The following is a 15061-nucleotide window of genomic DNA, read 5'->3' as shown; positions in this document are numbered from 1 at the left end:
CTCGAAATATTTATTTCCCTTTTTCGCGTGAAATTATTATTATCATCATCATAATAATGATTTTTTTTTTTTTTTTTTGCGTCGATGATAATCGATGATGGCTTAATTTTAATTATTATTATTTTTTTTTTAAATGTTACGTTTCTATTTTCGTGTTTTAAAAAATCTACTGACACGTGATTTTTTTTTTTAAAATTATTTTTAAAATTTTAAATGTTTAAACCAACCATCTGGGAGATTTTTTAAAAATATAATTTCTATTTAAAAAAAAAAGAAAAAAATGAGAGTAGTTGAAGTTTAGAAATTAAAATAACGTATGTTTTTTCACGATGCATGATGATGATGATGATCGAATAAGTTGGCAACATTGATTATTATCATCAATCGATCATTAATCAATATCACAATCAGAAAAGAAGAATCGTTCGTAAAAAAAAAAAAAAAAAAATTAAAACAAGTGTGTGACTTCCGATCCGGGTTGATTGCGGTTAAATGACCTTGTCGTCAACCGAAATGTCATGGAATAATAACAACACTTTTTAAAAACTCATTTCATAGAGTAAATAAATTTAAAATTTTATTTGGTAGAACGAAAGGAAAAAGTACCTACTACTACTACTACTTTAAATGTAGGGTACGCGTTAAAAAATTGCAAAAAAAAAAATTATCCAAGTTGAAATTTATAAAATTCGATATATCGATTTGAGTTGCGGGTAGGGAAGGAGGAGGAGAGGAGGAAGGGAAGAGAAAAGGGGGAAGGAGAGGGAATGGAAACGTCAACGGTTTTTTTTTTTTTTTTAAATTTCGAATTCACGTCGATGAGAATCTCTTTGCGTATATTTCTTCTTTCTTTAAATAATGATTTATTTGAAAAAGATTAACGATTCTTAACGAGAAGGTCAGTGAATTAAAAAAGTGTGTGAGAGAGAGAGAGAGAAGGAGGGGGGGAGAGAGAGTGAGAGAGAGAGAGAGAGAAAGAAAATAAAAATGACTGTGAAAATTTTTTTTTTTTTTTTTTCATTTTCGTACAATTTAAATATTAATAATAATTGTCTGCGTGTGTGCGTGTGTGTGTGTGTGTGTATTGGAAAATACCTTGACATGAAAAAACACACGAAAGAAATTGTAACAACAAATATTAAAAAACAAAAAAATATATAATAATAATAATAATGATAATGATAATAATAATAATAATTGAAATCAGTCACATATCGAAGGTTTTTAATTGTTTTTTTTTTTAGAATGTGTCGATTCCATAATTTTATTTTTAAGTATTTCTATATATAATTAATTTTGGTCAAGGTATTTTAAAATACCTGGAAAACATAATTTATGACGTAATCAATAAAAATTTCGAGAAAAAAAAAATTATTTAAACAAATAAATCGCCCTCGTAACAAAGACAAAAAAATTAATTTCAGGTAATAATAATTTTTACAAAGAGCAAAAAAAAAAAAAAGGGCGAACAAAAAAAAATCAAAAATGGTAAAAAAACGATTTCAGTAAATGAGAAGAACAAAAAAAAAAATTTTTTTAAATTAACCGGAAACGATGAAAAAAATGGTTTATGTAACGTTACAACAAAAAATAAATAAATAAATAAATAAATAACCGGATTGATGTGTGACAGTGTGCATATATATATATATATATATATTTATAAAAATATTTTTCGGGGTAATTGCCCTAATGGTGGGTGTTGGTGCCCACGACGTATCCAAGGACATTGTTTGAACCATATAAATACATTGTATACCTTAGCCAGATATATTATTTTCATTTAAGATGCGTTGGACGTATCACACCACAATTGTAATTTTTTTTTTGAAAAAAAAAAAAAAACTGATTTATAACAATATCGTCCTTGAAATAAACAATAATAAAACCTGTTTGACAATTTTTATAATTTGATGCAACGATAACGACGACGACAACAACAACAACGACAACGACAACCATCGCAAATTATTTATTTTATTAAATAAAAAAATTTTATTTCTACATGTTTCCGACACGTTATTATTATCATTATCATTATTATTATTATCATTCCGTACCGGTAAATAAACGTGATAATTAAATTGTAAATGATATGTGTGCGTGTGCGTGTGTGCGTGCGTGTAAAAAACGAGTAGAAGAAGCGAGTAAGGGGGGGGGGAGTAAAAATGGAAAAAAATTACGCGCCATTAAATTTAAATTTAAATTTCCCGCCTTTTTTTTTCCGTCGTCGTCGTCGTCTTCGTCGTCGTTAATCGCATTGTTGAAAAAAAAAAAAAAAATAATAATAATAATATGTGAACGTTTGTTTTTTTGTTTTGTTTGTTTGTTTGTTTGTTTCTTTCTTATACTTTCTTTCAACCTCAAGAGAAAAAGTAATAATAAGTAAAAAAAAAAAAAAGGGGGAGATTTGTCGCCACGTTTTTAAATAGAGGAACGGGGAAAAAGAGGGAGGAAGAGAGAGGAAAAGGGGAAAAGAGAGAGAGAAAGAGAGAGAGGGAGAGGGAAAATCTTGAAAAATAAATGGGGAAAATCCAAAAGTAATTATAAAATAATGCGGGGGATGAAAAGAATAAATAAGAATAAAACTATTATTTACTCCTTTCGTTTATTGCTATGCTACACAACTGACAAAGTTGTCGTCATCTTAATACTTTTATTTCATCGTGGAAGAAGAAATTTAAGTAAAGGAAAAAAAAGAAATTGAACGATCACGACTTTCAAACCCAGATTTCTTTATTATCATTATATTATTATTATTATTGTTTTATTTTATGTTTGTTGCAACGGATTCGACGACGAGGCCTAGTTTGTTATTATCATTATTATCATTATCATTATTATTTATTTTTATTTATTTTTATTTTGTCTTTTTGTTTTCAATTTTTTTTTTTTTTTTTTTTAAATTATTTTATTTTGTTTACGTCACGTGATATTCATGCATTCATAACTGCTTGCTGCCCACGTCGACGAGACCCGCGTGATTTACGGTTAAAAAAAAAAAAAAAAAAATTTTTTTTGTTGTTGATGTTGTTGAACCGACATTTTTATTTTATTTTATGCTTCTCTTGTTTGTTATTAATTTGTTCTGTAAACGATCCAAATAAAAAAAAAAAAAAAAAATTTCATCGTTTTTTTTTTGTAAAAATTCAAAATTGGCCCCCATTTCGATCGGTAATTGTAAAATTATTATTTTATTTATTTGTAAATAGTGAAGGGTTTCTATCAATTTTTTTTTTGGAAAGTTATGATTTATTTAACGAATTTTATGACCTAAAATGGCGCGGGGGCACCACGTAACGATCACTTAGTTAGTTTTGATATTTTCGAGAAAAAAATAAAATAACGAAATGGAATATTTACACACATTAAAACCTACATTGTAAACCTTAAAACGGCCGTTATTTTCACAAAAAAAAAATTAAACGGCTAACTATTTGGCAACGTTGCAAATCGAAATAAAAAACAAAAAATCAGTTACAAAATTAAAAAATAATAATAATAATGTTTTTTAGCCTCGCAAAATTTTTTTTTTTTTTTAATGTCGACCGACGACGACGACGACGACGCCATTTTTTAAATTACGAATTGTTAAAATTGTTTTCTATTACTGTATTTTTTTTTTTTTTTAATTTTTTACTCGTAAAATAACATTTATTATCATTATTATCATTATTATCATTATTATCGATGCCGTTTAATTTACGGATTTATTTACTTTAAAATTTAACTGGGGGAAATGGGGGGTGGGAATTTTTTTTATTTTTTTTTATAGGTTATTCTTATTATTATTATCATCATAGAGTTTCGTTTAATTACTTAATGGCGTTCTGCGGGGGGGGGGCGGGGGATGGTGGTGGTGGTGATGGTGGAGGTTAAATAAAAGAAAAAAGGGAACAAAGGAAAAGCTCGTAAATTTTCAAAAATTTCTTGACACTTGAACAAAAACCGCAAACCGTTTTTAAAAGTCTACAGAGTAAAGTATGAGTGAATTTGGTTGGAATAGAGAGAAAAAAGCAACAGAAAAGAGAGAGAGAGAGAAATGAGAAAGTGAAAGATGGAAGAAAGTAAAAAACAAAGATGGAAAATAAAAAAAATGTAAAAGGAGGAAGAAGAAAAAAAAAGAGGAGGAGAAGGAGGAGGAGGAAATAATAATAATAAAAAGGAAAATATTATTTAAAAGATACAAGTTTCCTTTTTTTTTCCTTTTTTTTTCCTTTTTACAAAGGAAAGTTTTTCCCTATTTAATAAAGTAAATATGTTGTTTTCAGGAGAGAAAGAAAAAGCAGACGCACTCACACACGCACGCACAAATTCTTATATCAGATATAAAAGAAGAAAGAACAAAAGCAAAAACCATGTAAATGAGTTCAACGTATTATCATCATTAACAACGACAACAACAACAACAACAACAAACGTAGGCAGCGTTGCATGTAAGTGATAATGATAATGTTTTTGTATGCATTTCAAATGACGTTAAATATTCAATTGTGCGTCTCTTACCCTCTTACCGTTCGCTTTTGAAAAATCATCATCATCATCATCATCATTATTATTATTATTATTGGTTTTTTGAGAGAGTGAAAAATTTAAATAATTCTTTTAATTCAAATACCTATTATTATTATTATTATCATTACTATTCCCACACGTTTATTACCCGTGAAACCAATTAAATTGGTTCCCAAGGAGTCATAGAGTATACGTAGTAGTAGTAGTCATAGAGTAGTAGTAGTAGTAGTGGTAGTAGTAAATCGCGCTCTCATTATATATCAGACTTTCTTTATTTTTACAAAAAAAAATCGAATATTTGATTTTAATGGCGGATAAAAAAAAAAAAACCGTTACAAAAACGAACGTTTCGTTTGAATTTTTTTTCTAATTTTTCTAATTTTTTTTTTTTTTTAATGAAAAAATAATTTAGTAGGCGCGCGAGCGCAAATAAATCGTAGCAAAATAATAATAATAATAATAATAATAATAATATATATTTAAGCGTAATTTTCGTGGTCGAAATATTAAAAGGAGTCGACATTTTTTGCGCGCGCGGGAAAAAAATCGATTTGAAATTTTTTTGCTCGTGACACGTTTGTAATATAAAAATTTTTTGTTTTTTTTTTTTTCTTTTTCGGTTTATCGGGGCGAAATCTTTGATACCCTATCGGGTATCTACCTACCGAGTATTTGGGGTTTTTTTTTTATGACATCCGACGTTTTAATAAATGACAAAGATGGTACGAATTTTAAAATCTATATTACAAAAAAAAAAAAGTGTGCCATTTTTTTTTTTAAAAAATCCGTGTCGTCGTCGTCGTATCGTCAGGTAACGGAATTTCTAGAATATACCTGGTCTCGCTTCCGCCCCGTAATATTTTTTCTCCAGGTTCATCTTCTTTTAGAATTTTTTTTTTTTTCGATTGTGTTTAGAATGCACAAAGTCTGACGATGACCGAAATAGTTTTAACCTATGTTCATCATCACATTATTACTATTATTATTATTATTGTTCACGTGGAGAAGAATGAAAAAAAAAAAATTCATTATAACGGAATTAAATAAAAAAAAAAAAAAAGTTAAAAATTTGACGCAATCATTCCAGTGGGTCCATATTTAAAAAAAAAAAAAAAACCGTTAAAAATTAAGGTTTTTTTAGATACTCGCGTCACGAAAAATTACCTTTTCCCATTTGCCGGGACGGTTTTTCTGCTACCCGACATTTTTTTTTTTTTTTAAAATATATTTGGGGGGGGGGGGGGGAGGAGAGTTGTTGGGTCCATTCAATTAATAATAATAATAATAATAATAATAATAATAATAATAATAATAAATAATTGATTGCCGGGGAATTAAAAAGAAAAAAAAAAAAAAAAACAAAAATTTTTTTTGGTTGCCCACGGTTTTTTTTTAATTTTTTTTTTTTTTTTAACTTTTTAAACCGTACGATAATAATAATAATAATAATAATTCGTTTTAATAAATTAAAGAAAAAAAATATTATTATTATTATTATTATTTTAATTGTCGTGTCATAAGAATAACGCTTTTTTTTTTTTTTTTTTTTTTTTTTTTTTTTTTTTAATCAGTAAAGAGAAAATTTCGTTGAATTCGAAATACGTTTGAATTTTTTACGTTTGAAATTTTCGTTGTATTTTCCCGCCAAAATTTAAAAATAAATATGTAGTATGTATATATATTTAAAATATTTTCACGGGGTTTTGTAAATGACGTAATAAGACGATGACGTTTTTTCGGATTAATTTAATTTGATTTGATTTAATTTATTTATTATTATTATTATTATTTGTTAAATTTTAAGGGTTTTTTCGAAATTCGGGAGGAAATTTTTTTTTTTTTTTGTTTCCTTTATAACATTTAGCCGCTCATCGATTTTCCGTCCGGAAATCTCATGGAGGCCACCTAGGTCCATTGTTTCCATGGCGACCGTGACACTGATGGGGGGTAGGGGTAGGGAAATGGGAAGGGGAAGGCAGAGAGAGAGTGAGAGAGTAAAAGTGGATAAAGGGGAAAGGGATGGTGGGAAAGTGGAGACGGGGAAAGAGGGGAGAAAAAGAAAAAGAGATAGAGATAGAGATAGATAGAGAGGAAGAGAGCGAGAGAGAGAGAGAGAGAGGGGGTGAGACACTCCTTCCTTTCTCACCAAGAAAAATGAGTTTCTTCTTATTCTTTTTCTAATTCCACTTTCTCTTTTCTTTTTTTTTTGTTGTTGTTGTTGTGTGCTTTTTTTCTATTACTCCCTCCCGTCATCATTCACCGTTGTTCTTTTTTTTTTTATTTATTTATTTTTTGGCGTATTTATGGTTAAAAGTATACAAAGAAGAAGAAGGAGAAAGAAAGAGAGAGAAAGAAAGAAAGAAAGAAAGATTGTTTTGTTTTTTTTTTCCATTATTTTTCTACGGGGTAAATTAAAAGGGGAATAAACGATTGCAAAAAGGAATGTGATACCTAATGACACTTCTTAGTCGAGATGGTTTTGCCCTTTGGTGGAAATGCGAGCTTTTCACGTCCTTCAATTGTTTTGACGTCTAGATAACATTTCAATTTTTCCTTCGATAAAAAATTTTTTTTTTTTTTTTTTTTTTTTTCTGACAGGATTTCCAGTCAGGATCAGGATGGAGAATTTTTTTTTTTGTTTTCCTCTCCAGGGGGAATTTTTTTTTGTAACGATTTCAAATGCATTTGTTGCGCTTTTATAATTTACTGTCTGGTTCACAAGATATTATTTTACAAATATTTCTCCGATAAATAAAAATAAAAAATAAATAATGATAGTGGTTGTAATTATTTGTCGGACAGTTTAATAACCATTACCGAATAATAATAATAATAATAATAATCGTAAATAAATTTACGTTGTAAAATATTTTTGCATTTATATTATACATATATATATATATATGGTAACGGTTAGTGACAGGTTGAAGTCGCCACTGAAATCCAGGTACAACAATTATTTTCACGGTATCGTTCATTTGTGACGTCACCTCCCCCCGTGCCAGGTTAAAAAACCTAATAAAAGTTCCCCGGCGACTTTTTTTTTTTTTTTTTTTTAATATAAATTGCATCGGTTCGGGTCGGTGCCTTGGAAATACCCAACGATGATGATGATGATGATAGGTATCATCATCATCATCATCATCATCATCATCACGGTTAACTTTTTTTTTTCTTCGATGTTTAAATCGTGATATTTGGTATATTCGTACGCGGGGGAGGAGGGAGGGGAGGGGAGGAAAGGGTAGGGGGAAATTAAGTTGTTGAAACGCGACGACTAAACAATGAATTTAACGTTTTTTCATACTTGAAAATATCTATCGTCTTTATCATTATTATCATCATCCTCATCATCATCATCATCATCGTCGCGTAATAATCGTAAAATTAAACCTGAAATAGGTATACGCGTTATGAAAAATTTAACGATTTGTACGTTTTTTTTCCTTTTTTTTAATTAATTTTATTTAATTTTCGATAATTTGCGAAAACGTAGAAAAAAAATTTAAAAATAATAATTAAATAATAATAATAATAATAATAATAAGGACAATAAAAAAAAATAATAATAATAATAAAGGAAAAATTACGCTTAACGTAGTGTAATTAATTATTAATGAGAACGTAACGTAACTCCTCACACCAGTTTTAAATGGTTAAATAAATAAAAACAATAAAAGTGTAAACAGACAAAAGAAATATTTGGCGCGAAAAATTTAATAAGATTTTTTGAAAGGGGATGGGGGAGGGGGAGAGTGGAGGGGAGGGGGGGGAAAAGAACGTGTGAAATGATTTTACCGCGTAAAAAAAAAAATTTTCTTTTTTTTTTTTCATTTATTTATTCCTCTATGATAAATAATTTGAATTATTATTGATTTGATTAACTGGTAACGATGATGATGATGATTACTGTTGGCTTATCGTTAATTATGATAATAATAATAATGATGATGATGATGATGATGATGACGATGACGTTGATAAGTTTTTAATTTAAATGTGGACACTGTGACAAGTACGGGGAATTGAATATTGTTCGTAAATTGAAAAATAATCGTTTGTCGGACAATCGTATTAAAGCCACGACTGTTATTATTATTATTATTATTATTATTATTATTATTATTATTATTATTATTATTGTTGTTGTTGTTGTTGTTTCGTTGACATTTAATTTTTGAGGAAAAAAAAAAAAAATTTTTTTCTAGTGGTAAAAAAAAGAGCATTTCCCCGAAAAAAAAGAGAGAGAGAGAGAGAAGAAGGAAAATGGAAAAGAGAAAGAGAGAAAGAGAAACAGAAATAGAGAGAGAAAGAAAGAGAGGAAAGAAGGAAAATGGAAAAGAGAAAGAGAAATAGAGTGAGAGAGAGAAAGAGAGAGAGAGTGAAAAAAAAAGCGAGCAACGTGAACTATATTTTCCGTTGCCTTTTCTGAGTTTTCCGAGTATTGGTGTGAGTGCGACGTTGCCATTTCATCGGATTACTTCATGACGCAGGTCTTTCTTGCGTCAGAGAATTTTCTCTCTCTCTCTCTCTCTCTCAAGTCAAATTGTTATATAAATTATAATTGAAAAAGAGAAAATAAGAAAATTTCGGTTCGTATCGGTTTCGTAAGAAAACCCGGTTAAAACGTTATCGAAACATAGGGTAAATTGTTTTTTTTATTTTTTATTTTCCTTGTGTGATTTTCGCCCACGTTGGATTTATCTACCACAATCTGTAATAGTAAATGGGTCCCATCATTCAGATTACACCGTTGCGAAGGGTTTTCCTGTCGGAAAATTATATGTTTACCTTATGAGAAATGAGAAAACTTTTCTTTTTTTTTTTCTTTTTTTTTTTTTTTTAAATTTCACATAATTCTTTTTTTTTTCTTTCTTTCTTTCTTTTTCTTTTTTTTTTTTTTCTGTTTTTTTCCCCAGGAACGGATGTTTCTATTTTATGGCTTGAAAAACTCAATAATGAACTTTTTAAAAGAAAAAAAAAAAAAAAAAAAAAACTGGATTGGTTTTTTTTTCTTTTCCTTCTTCTTTTTCTGCTGCCCCGTCACAAAGAAAAATATTAAAATTTTTTTATTTTATTTTATTTTATATATTTTCCTTTGAGGGAAAAGTATTTTTCTTTTTTTTTTTTTTTGTTTGTTCGTTTGTTTGTTTGTTTGTTTGTTTGTTTGTTTGTTTGTTGTTTTGTTGACAAAGAAAAAAAAAACTTTTAAATATTCGTGAGACTTTTTTTTTTTTCCGTAATAATATTTTCGTATGATGATGATGATGATGATAATTGATTCCCTTTTTTTTTTTTTCATCGGAAAAAAAAAATCACGTGACGTATTTCATTTTACTCAATTTTCATTTTCCTCCTACTTATTCAATGAAAAAACCTTTTTTTTTTTTTTTCCTTCTCATTTTTATATGGAAAATCCTTGTGGGAATTTCTAAAAATCTTCATCTTGATTTTTCCAGTTATTTTCCGGATAAATGTAAAAAAAAAAAAAAAAAGGGAAAAAAGGAAAAAAAGGAAAAAAAGGAACAAAAAATTGAAACGTATTGAATTATTCACTCTCTCTTTTTTTTTCCTTTTTTTTTTTTTTTATTATTTCTCTCTTTATTTTTTTTTTCCCGTCCTTCTCTATTTCTCTCTCTATCTATCTATCTATTCGTCTCTCTCTCTTTTTTTTTTTTGTTAGTTTCCAATTTTCTTCTTTTCTCTCCGATTCTCTCTTTTTTTCCTCTTTTCGCCGTCAACGAATTTGCAAGTTCGGCGCCGGCGAAAAGTCAAATAATTTCACAGCTGCGTACGACCTTAGCAATAAATAACATAAAAATGGAGAGGAGGAGGGAGGGAGAGTAGAGACGGTGACGGGAACAACGGCGGCAACAGCAGCAGCAGGAGCGGCAGGAGCAGCAGCAGAAGAAGAAAAAAGCAAAAGTGGGGGATGGCGGCGGCGGCGGCGGAAAATCCTCTCTCTTTACTTTTTGCTTGAAAAATTTTTTTTTTTTTTTTCTTTACATTTTCCTTCTCTTCACCCTTTCTGCTATTTCCAACCCCCCCCCCCCTACATCCACTTATTATTATCATTATTATTATTATTATTACATTTTTCTTTCTTTCTTTCTTTATTTAACACTTTCCTTTGTTAACTTTTTTTTCCTCTTTTCTTTTTTTTTGTTGTTTGAGCAAATAAACAAACGGTTATCCTTTTATTATTATTATTATTATTATTATTATTATTATTATTATTATTAATTATTTACAAAAAAAGACTATACACATATAAATTTTTTCCTTTTTTCCTTTTTTTTTTTTTTATAAAAATTAAATTTAATTATCGTGTATAAAAAATAAAATCTTAAAATAAAACCTCAAAGGAATTTTCCTTTTTCTTCTTCTTCTTCTTTAAAAAGTACATCAAATGCAGAAATTAAAAAAGTTTTCAACAATTTTCCAACAGGGTCAGGCAGTCTGAAATACTTTAATTAAATAAAATAAGAAGAAGAAAAAAAAGGAAAAAAGGAAAAAAAAAAGATTCTGCAAAGTTAAGATGAAAATCTTTTCAAAATTTTCCAATAAACTTTCCTTTCCTTTTTTTTTCTTTTTTTTCTTTTTCTTTTTTTCTTCTTCTTCTGCTTATTTTATTTAATTCTTTCCTTTTTCTCAATCCTTTTATATTTTCCTTTTACATATAATACGTTACGTGATTTTTCTTAAAAAAATAATAATAATAATTTTTTATTAAAATTTTTCCGATCGTTTTTTTTTTAAACCGGAAAATAATTTTTTTTGTAACGCGCCTAAAAAAAAAAAAAGGAAAAAAAGTTGGAAATCAGTTTTTTTTTGCCTTTTAGGTGTTTCCTCTTTCCTAATAACCTTTCAAAGGTTGATTCTGTTTTCATTTACAAAAAATTTTTTTCTTTTTTTTGTAAGCTCATTTACGTACGGATGATTGCTTTTCTCGATATATATAATTTTTTTTTACCTTTTTTTTTTACCTTTTTTCCTTTCTTTTTTCCTTTTTGGTTTCATTTCGTTTTTCCTTTTCCATTTTGTATTATTGTTACCCGATAAAACAATAAGGGAGGGAGGGGGAAAAAAATTTAATATACTTTTATTTTAATTTAAATATTTAAAATTTTCCCGGGGAAAAATGGAAAAAGTTTTCCTTTTTTTTTCCTTCCTTTGAAATTTTAAGGAAAATGATTTTTGAAGTGTCTCGAAGAAACTTTATTTAATTATCTATAATTAAAACCTTTTATATATTTTTTTATTTTATTTTATTTTGTCTGGTTTTATTCATTTCTAATAAGGTTTTTTTTCAAAGGTAAAAAAAAAAAAGGTTGATTGAATGAATCAAAGGAAAAATGTGTTTAATTTTGATTGATTTTATTACGTGTAAGAGAGAAAAAAAAAAGAAGTAAAAACCGTTAACGGTTCGATTGGAAATGTTCTTGACGCGTTACTTTATATTAAATTTTTGTACCACCTTGTGTTAATTAATTAATCCGTATGATTGGTGGTCATAGAGTATTTAAACGTTATTACGTAATAAAGAAAAATGGCGCGTTTTTAAATTTATTGTTTGTTTACATTTGTATGTTGTATATATATGTCGATACGTTTCGTTAAAATCGTTATTAATATCGATCGATTATGGAGTAAATAATAATAATGATAATAATAAAAGGGTTAATTAAACCGGGAGAGTTTTAATAATAATAATAATAATTTCTTTGAATGGATTAATAATTTTTTTTTTCATTTTTTTTTTTTTGTTCTTCCCTTATGTTTTATTATTCTATGGCGTTGAAGGTTTTAAATCGTCAACAAGGGTTCGATTGGTTTTTTTTTTTTTTTTTTTTCCTTCTGGTTAGTATGTTGGCAGATGACTCAGAGTACGTTGATTCAAAAACATTTGGTCACCTCCAACCCCCAAAAAAAAAAAAAAAAAATTGTGAAAAATAGACCGAAATGACGTCACTTCTTAAACAATAATCGACCAACGTTCAACGGAAAGGGATGAAAAGTGTGTCCGAATATATACAAGGGGTGGATTAACCCTCAAATCTCCTCCACATCCAGCCAGTTGTATATTCTTTCTCTCTTTCTCTCTCTCACCCTCTCCCTTTCCCTCTCTTCTCATACCTTTTTCATTCTCTATTTTTTTTTTTTTGCCTTTACCGTCTCCCCCGTCTCTCTCTCTCTCTCTTTATCTTTCTCTTTTTCTAACTTTCTGCTTGTTCAGAATTATTATCCCAGTAAATATAAAAATTATGAAACGAGGAAAAAAAAAAAGGATAGAATGAGAGAGAGAAAATGATGCTGCGAAACATGGTGGGTTTTTCCCTTCTACTTTTTTTTTTGACGAAGATGTTTTTAGTAGGGTCGTTTTTTTTTTTTTTTTTATTTGCTTCCACGTTTGACATTATTTTTTACTCCCTTCTCATCCTTTCTCCCCCCTTCCCCCCCCTCTCTCTCTCTTTTAGTATCTCGACGAAAAGTTTTAAAAAAATTTTTTAAATCAATTTTTTTTTTTCTGTATATTTTTTCCATCATGTTCGACGTCGTACACGTAGCGTCGTGTAAAAAGTATCGTAATAAAATAATAAAAAAACCCACGACGATCATGTTTAACTTTTGTACGATTTCATTTTTTTACGTTTTTTCATTCATTTCATTTTTTTTTTTTTTCTAAAAAACTTTTCGGTTGTCGGCCTGTTTGTGTATTCCGTTAAATTTCCTTTCATCAATCATCGTGGAATAAAAAAAAACCGAAATCGAATGTCGTACGATGATGATGATGATGATGATTCGAAAAATATTTAAAAAAATTTTTTTTTTTTTTTTTTTTTTATTTTCGTCGCCTTTTGTCAAACGCATAATTTTTCAATACATTACGTAAATTTTTTTTTTTTTTTTACGTTTTCGAAAAATCTCTTTGTCGTAATTTAAATATCATTCATTTCGTATACGAACGATATCGATCGGAATTTTTTTATTTGAAATCCTTTTTAAAACCGTTAACGGAATTTTTTTGTATAAAATAAAACAAAGATGGCGTCTCCGGGAGGGTATAACATTCGTTAAAATATTACAACCAATTAACGTCGAAAATGAATTTTTTATCATTCTTATCAATCGAAAAAGAAAAAAAAAAACAAATGAAATAAAGCAGACGACGACGATTTTTCGTGTAAATAGACAAACAAAATCATTGGTACCAACCTCATTGGTTGGTATCTATCGCAATTTTTTTTTTTTTTTTTCGATACACTTAAACGTTTATTTATATTTCCCTTCACTTTACAACTTTCAATTATTTAAATAAAAAATAATAATAATAATAATAATAATGATTTACAAAATAAATTTTTATATTTAGTTTACCCTTAGGTTATGTATTATTATTATTATTTCGAATCCGTTAAGATTGATTGATTAATAAAGGTCACAACGTTTTTTTTTTTTTTTCTCATTAAAAAATAGATAAATAAATAAATAAATAAATAAATATTACAAATACATAATATAGAAATTATATTGAACCAAATAATTTTCATTTCAATTCGTATATAATAAAATGCATATCCGTTTTCGTAACGTTTTTTTGTAGTGATAATAATGATAATAATATTAATTAATAAACGTTATTAATTTTAACGCACTCGCACGTGCGTGCGCGCGTGTACAAAAAATATATCGATCGATTTTTTTTTTTATTTATTATTAATAATTTTAAACGAATAGAATATCGTTGTTGTTGTTGTTGTTGTTGTGTTTGTTGTGTAACAAAACAAAATCTTATTTGTGAAAAAGTAGTCGTAAGAAAAGGTAGAGAAAATGGCGGACAATATGGTGGTGGTAGTGGGGGGGGGGTAAAGACAGATCGAATTTTCTTTTGTTGTCGAATCCGTTTAAATAATTATTTTACTTCTCAAATTAAATTAATTCGTATTAAATTTATTAATTAAATTTTTTTTTTTTTTCACAAATTAATCATAATGATATTGATAATAATAATAATAAGTTTTTTTATTATTAAATTTAAACATGTAAGGTTTACGCAACACACATCATAATCATCATCATTATTATTTCATATGTTCACTAAATCAATCACATAATTTTCACAAATTTTTTTTTTTTTTTTTTTTTTAATGTCCCCTTAACCCCAAACCCCTTCCCTTCCCTTCCCCTCCCTCCCACCCTTCCCGCGAGTTTTTTTTTTATTATTTATAAATTCTTGTTAATTCTAAATTTCTATAAACTATTTTTTAGAAAAAAAAATTATTATTATCATTATTGTTATTCGTTATCATCCAATAACAAATTAATTTCTCTTTTTTTTTTTACTTTTGCCCTCAGACTCGATGGCGAAATGTTATTATTATTATTATTTATTTTTTTCAAAATGTTAATCAACTAAAAATAATAATAATAGGAAGAGAGAGAAAGAAAAAAAAAAGTTATTGTTTTAATGTTTGAGAGTGAGTGAGTGAGTGAGTGTATGCGTGTCGTCATTAAACTCTGACAAAACCAATTCGATGGAAAAAAA

The sequence above is a fragment of the Pediculus humanus genome, genomic scaffold, assembly GCF_000006295.1.
Source record: "Pediculus humanus corporis 1103172107475 genomic scaffold, whole genome shotgun sequence".
Taxonomy (NCBI): Eukaryota; Metazoa; Arthropoda; class Insecta; order Psocodea; family Pediculidae; genus Pediculus; species Pediculus humanus.
The sequence above is the reverse complement of the archived record's forward strand: the minus strand, read 5'-3'. Positions refer to the sequence as shown.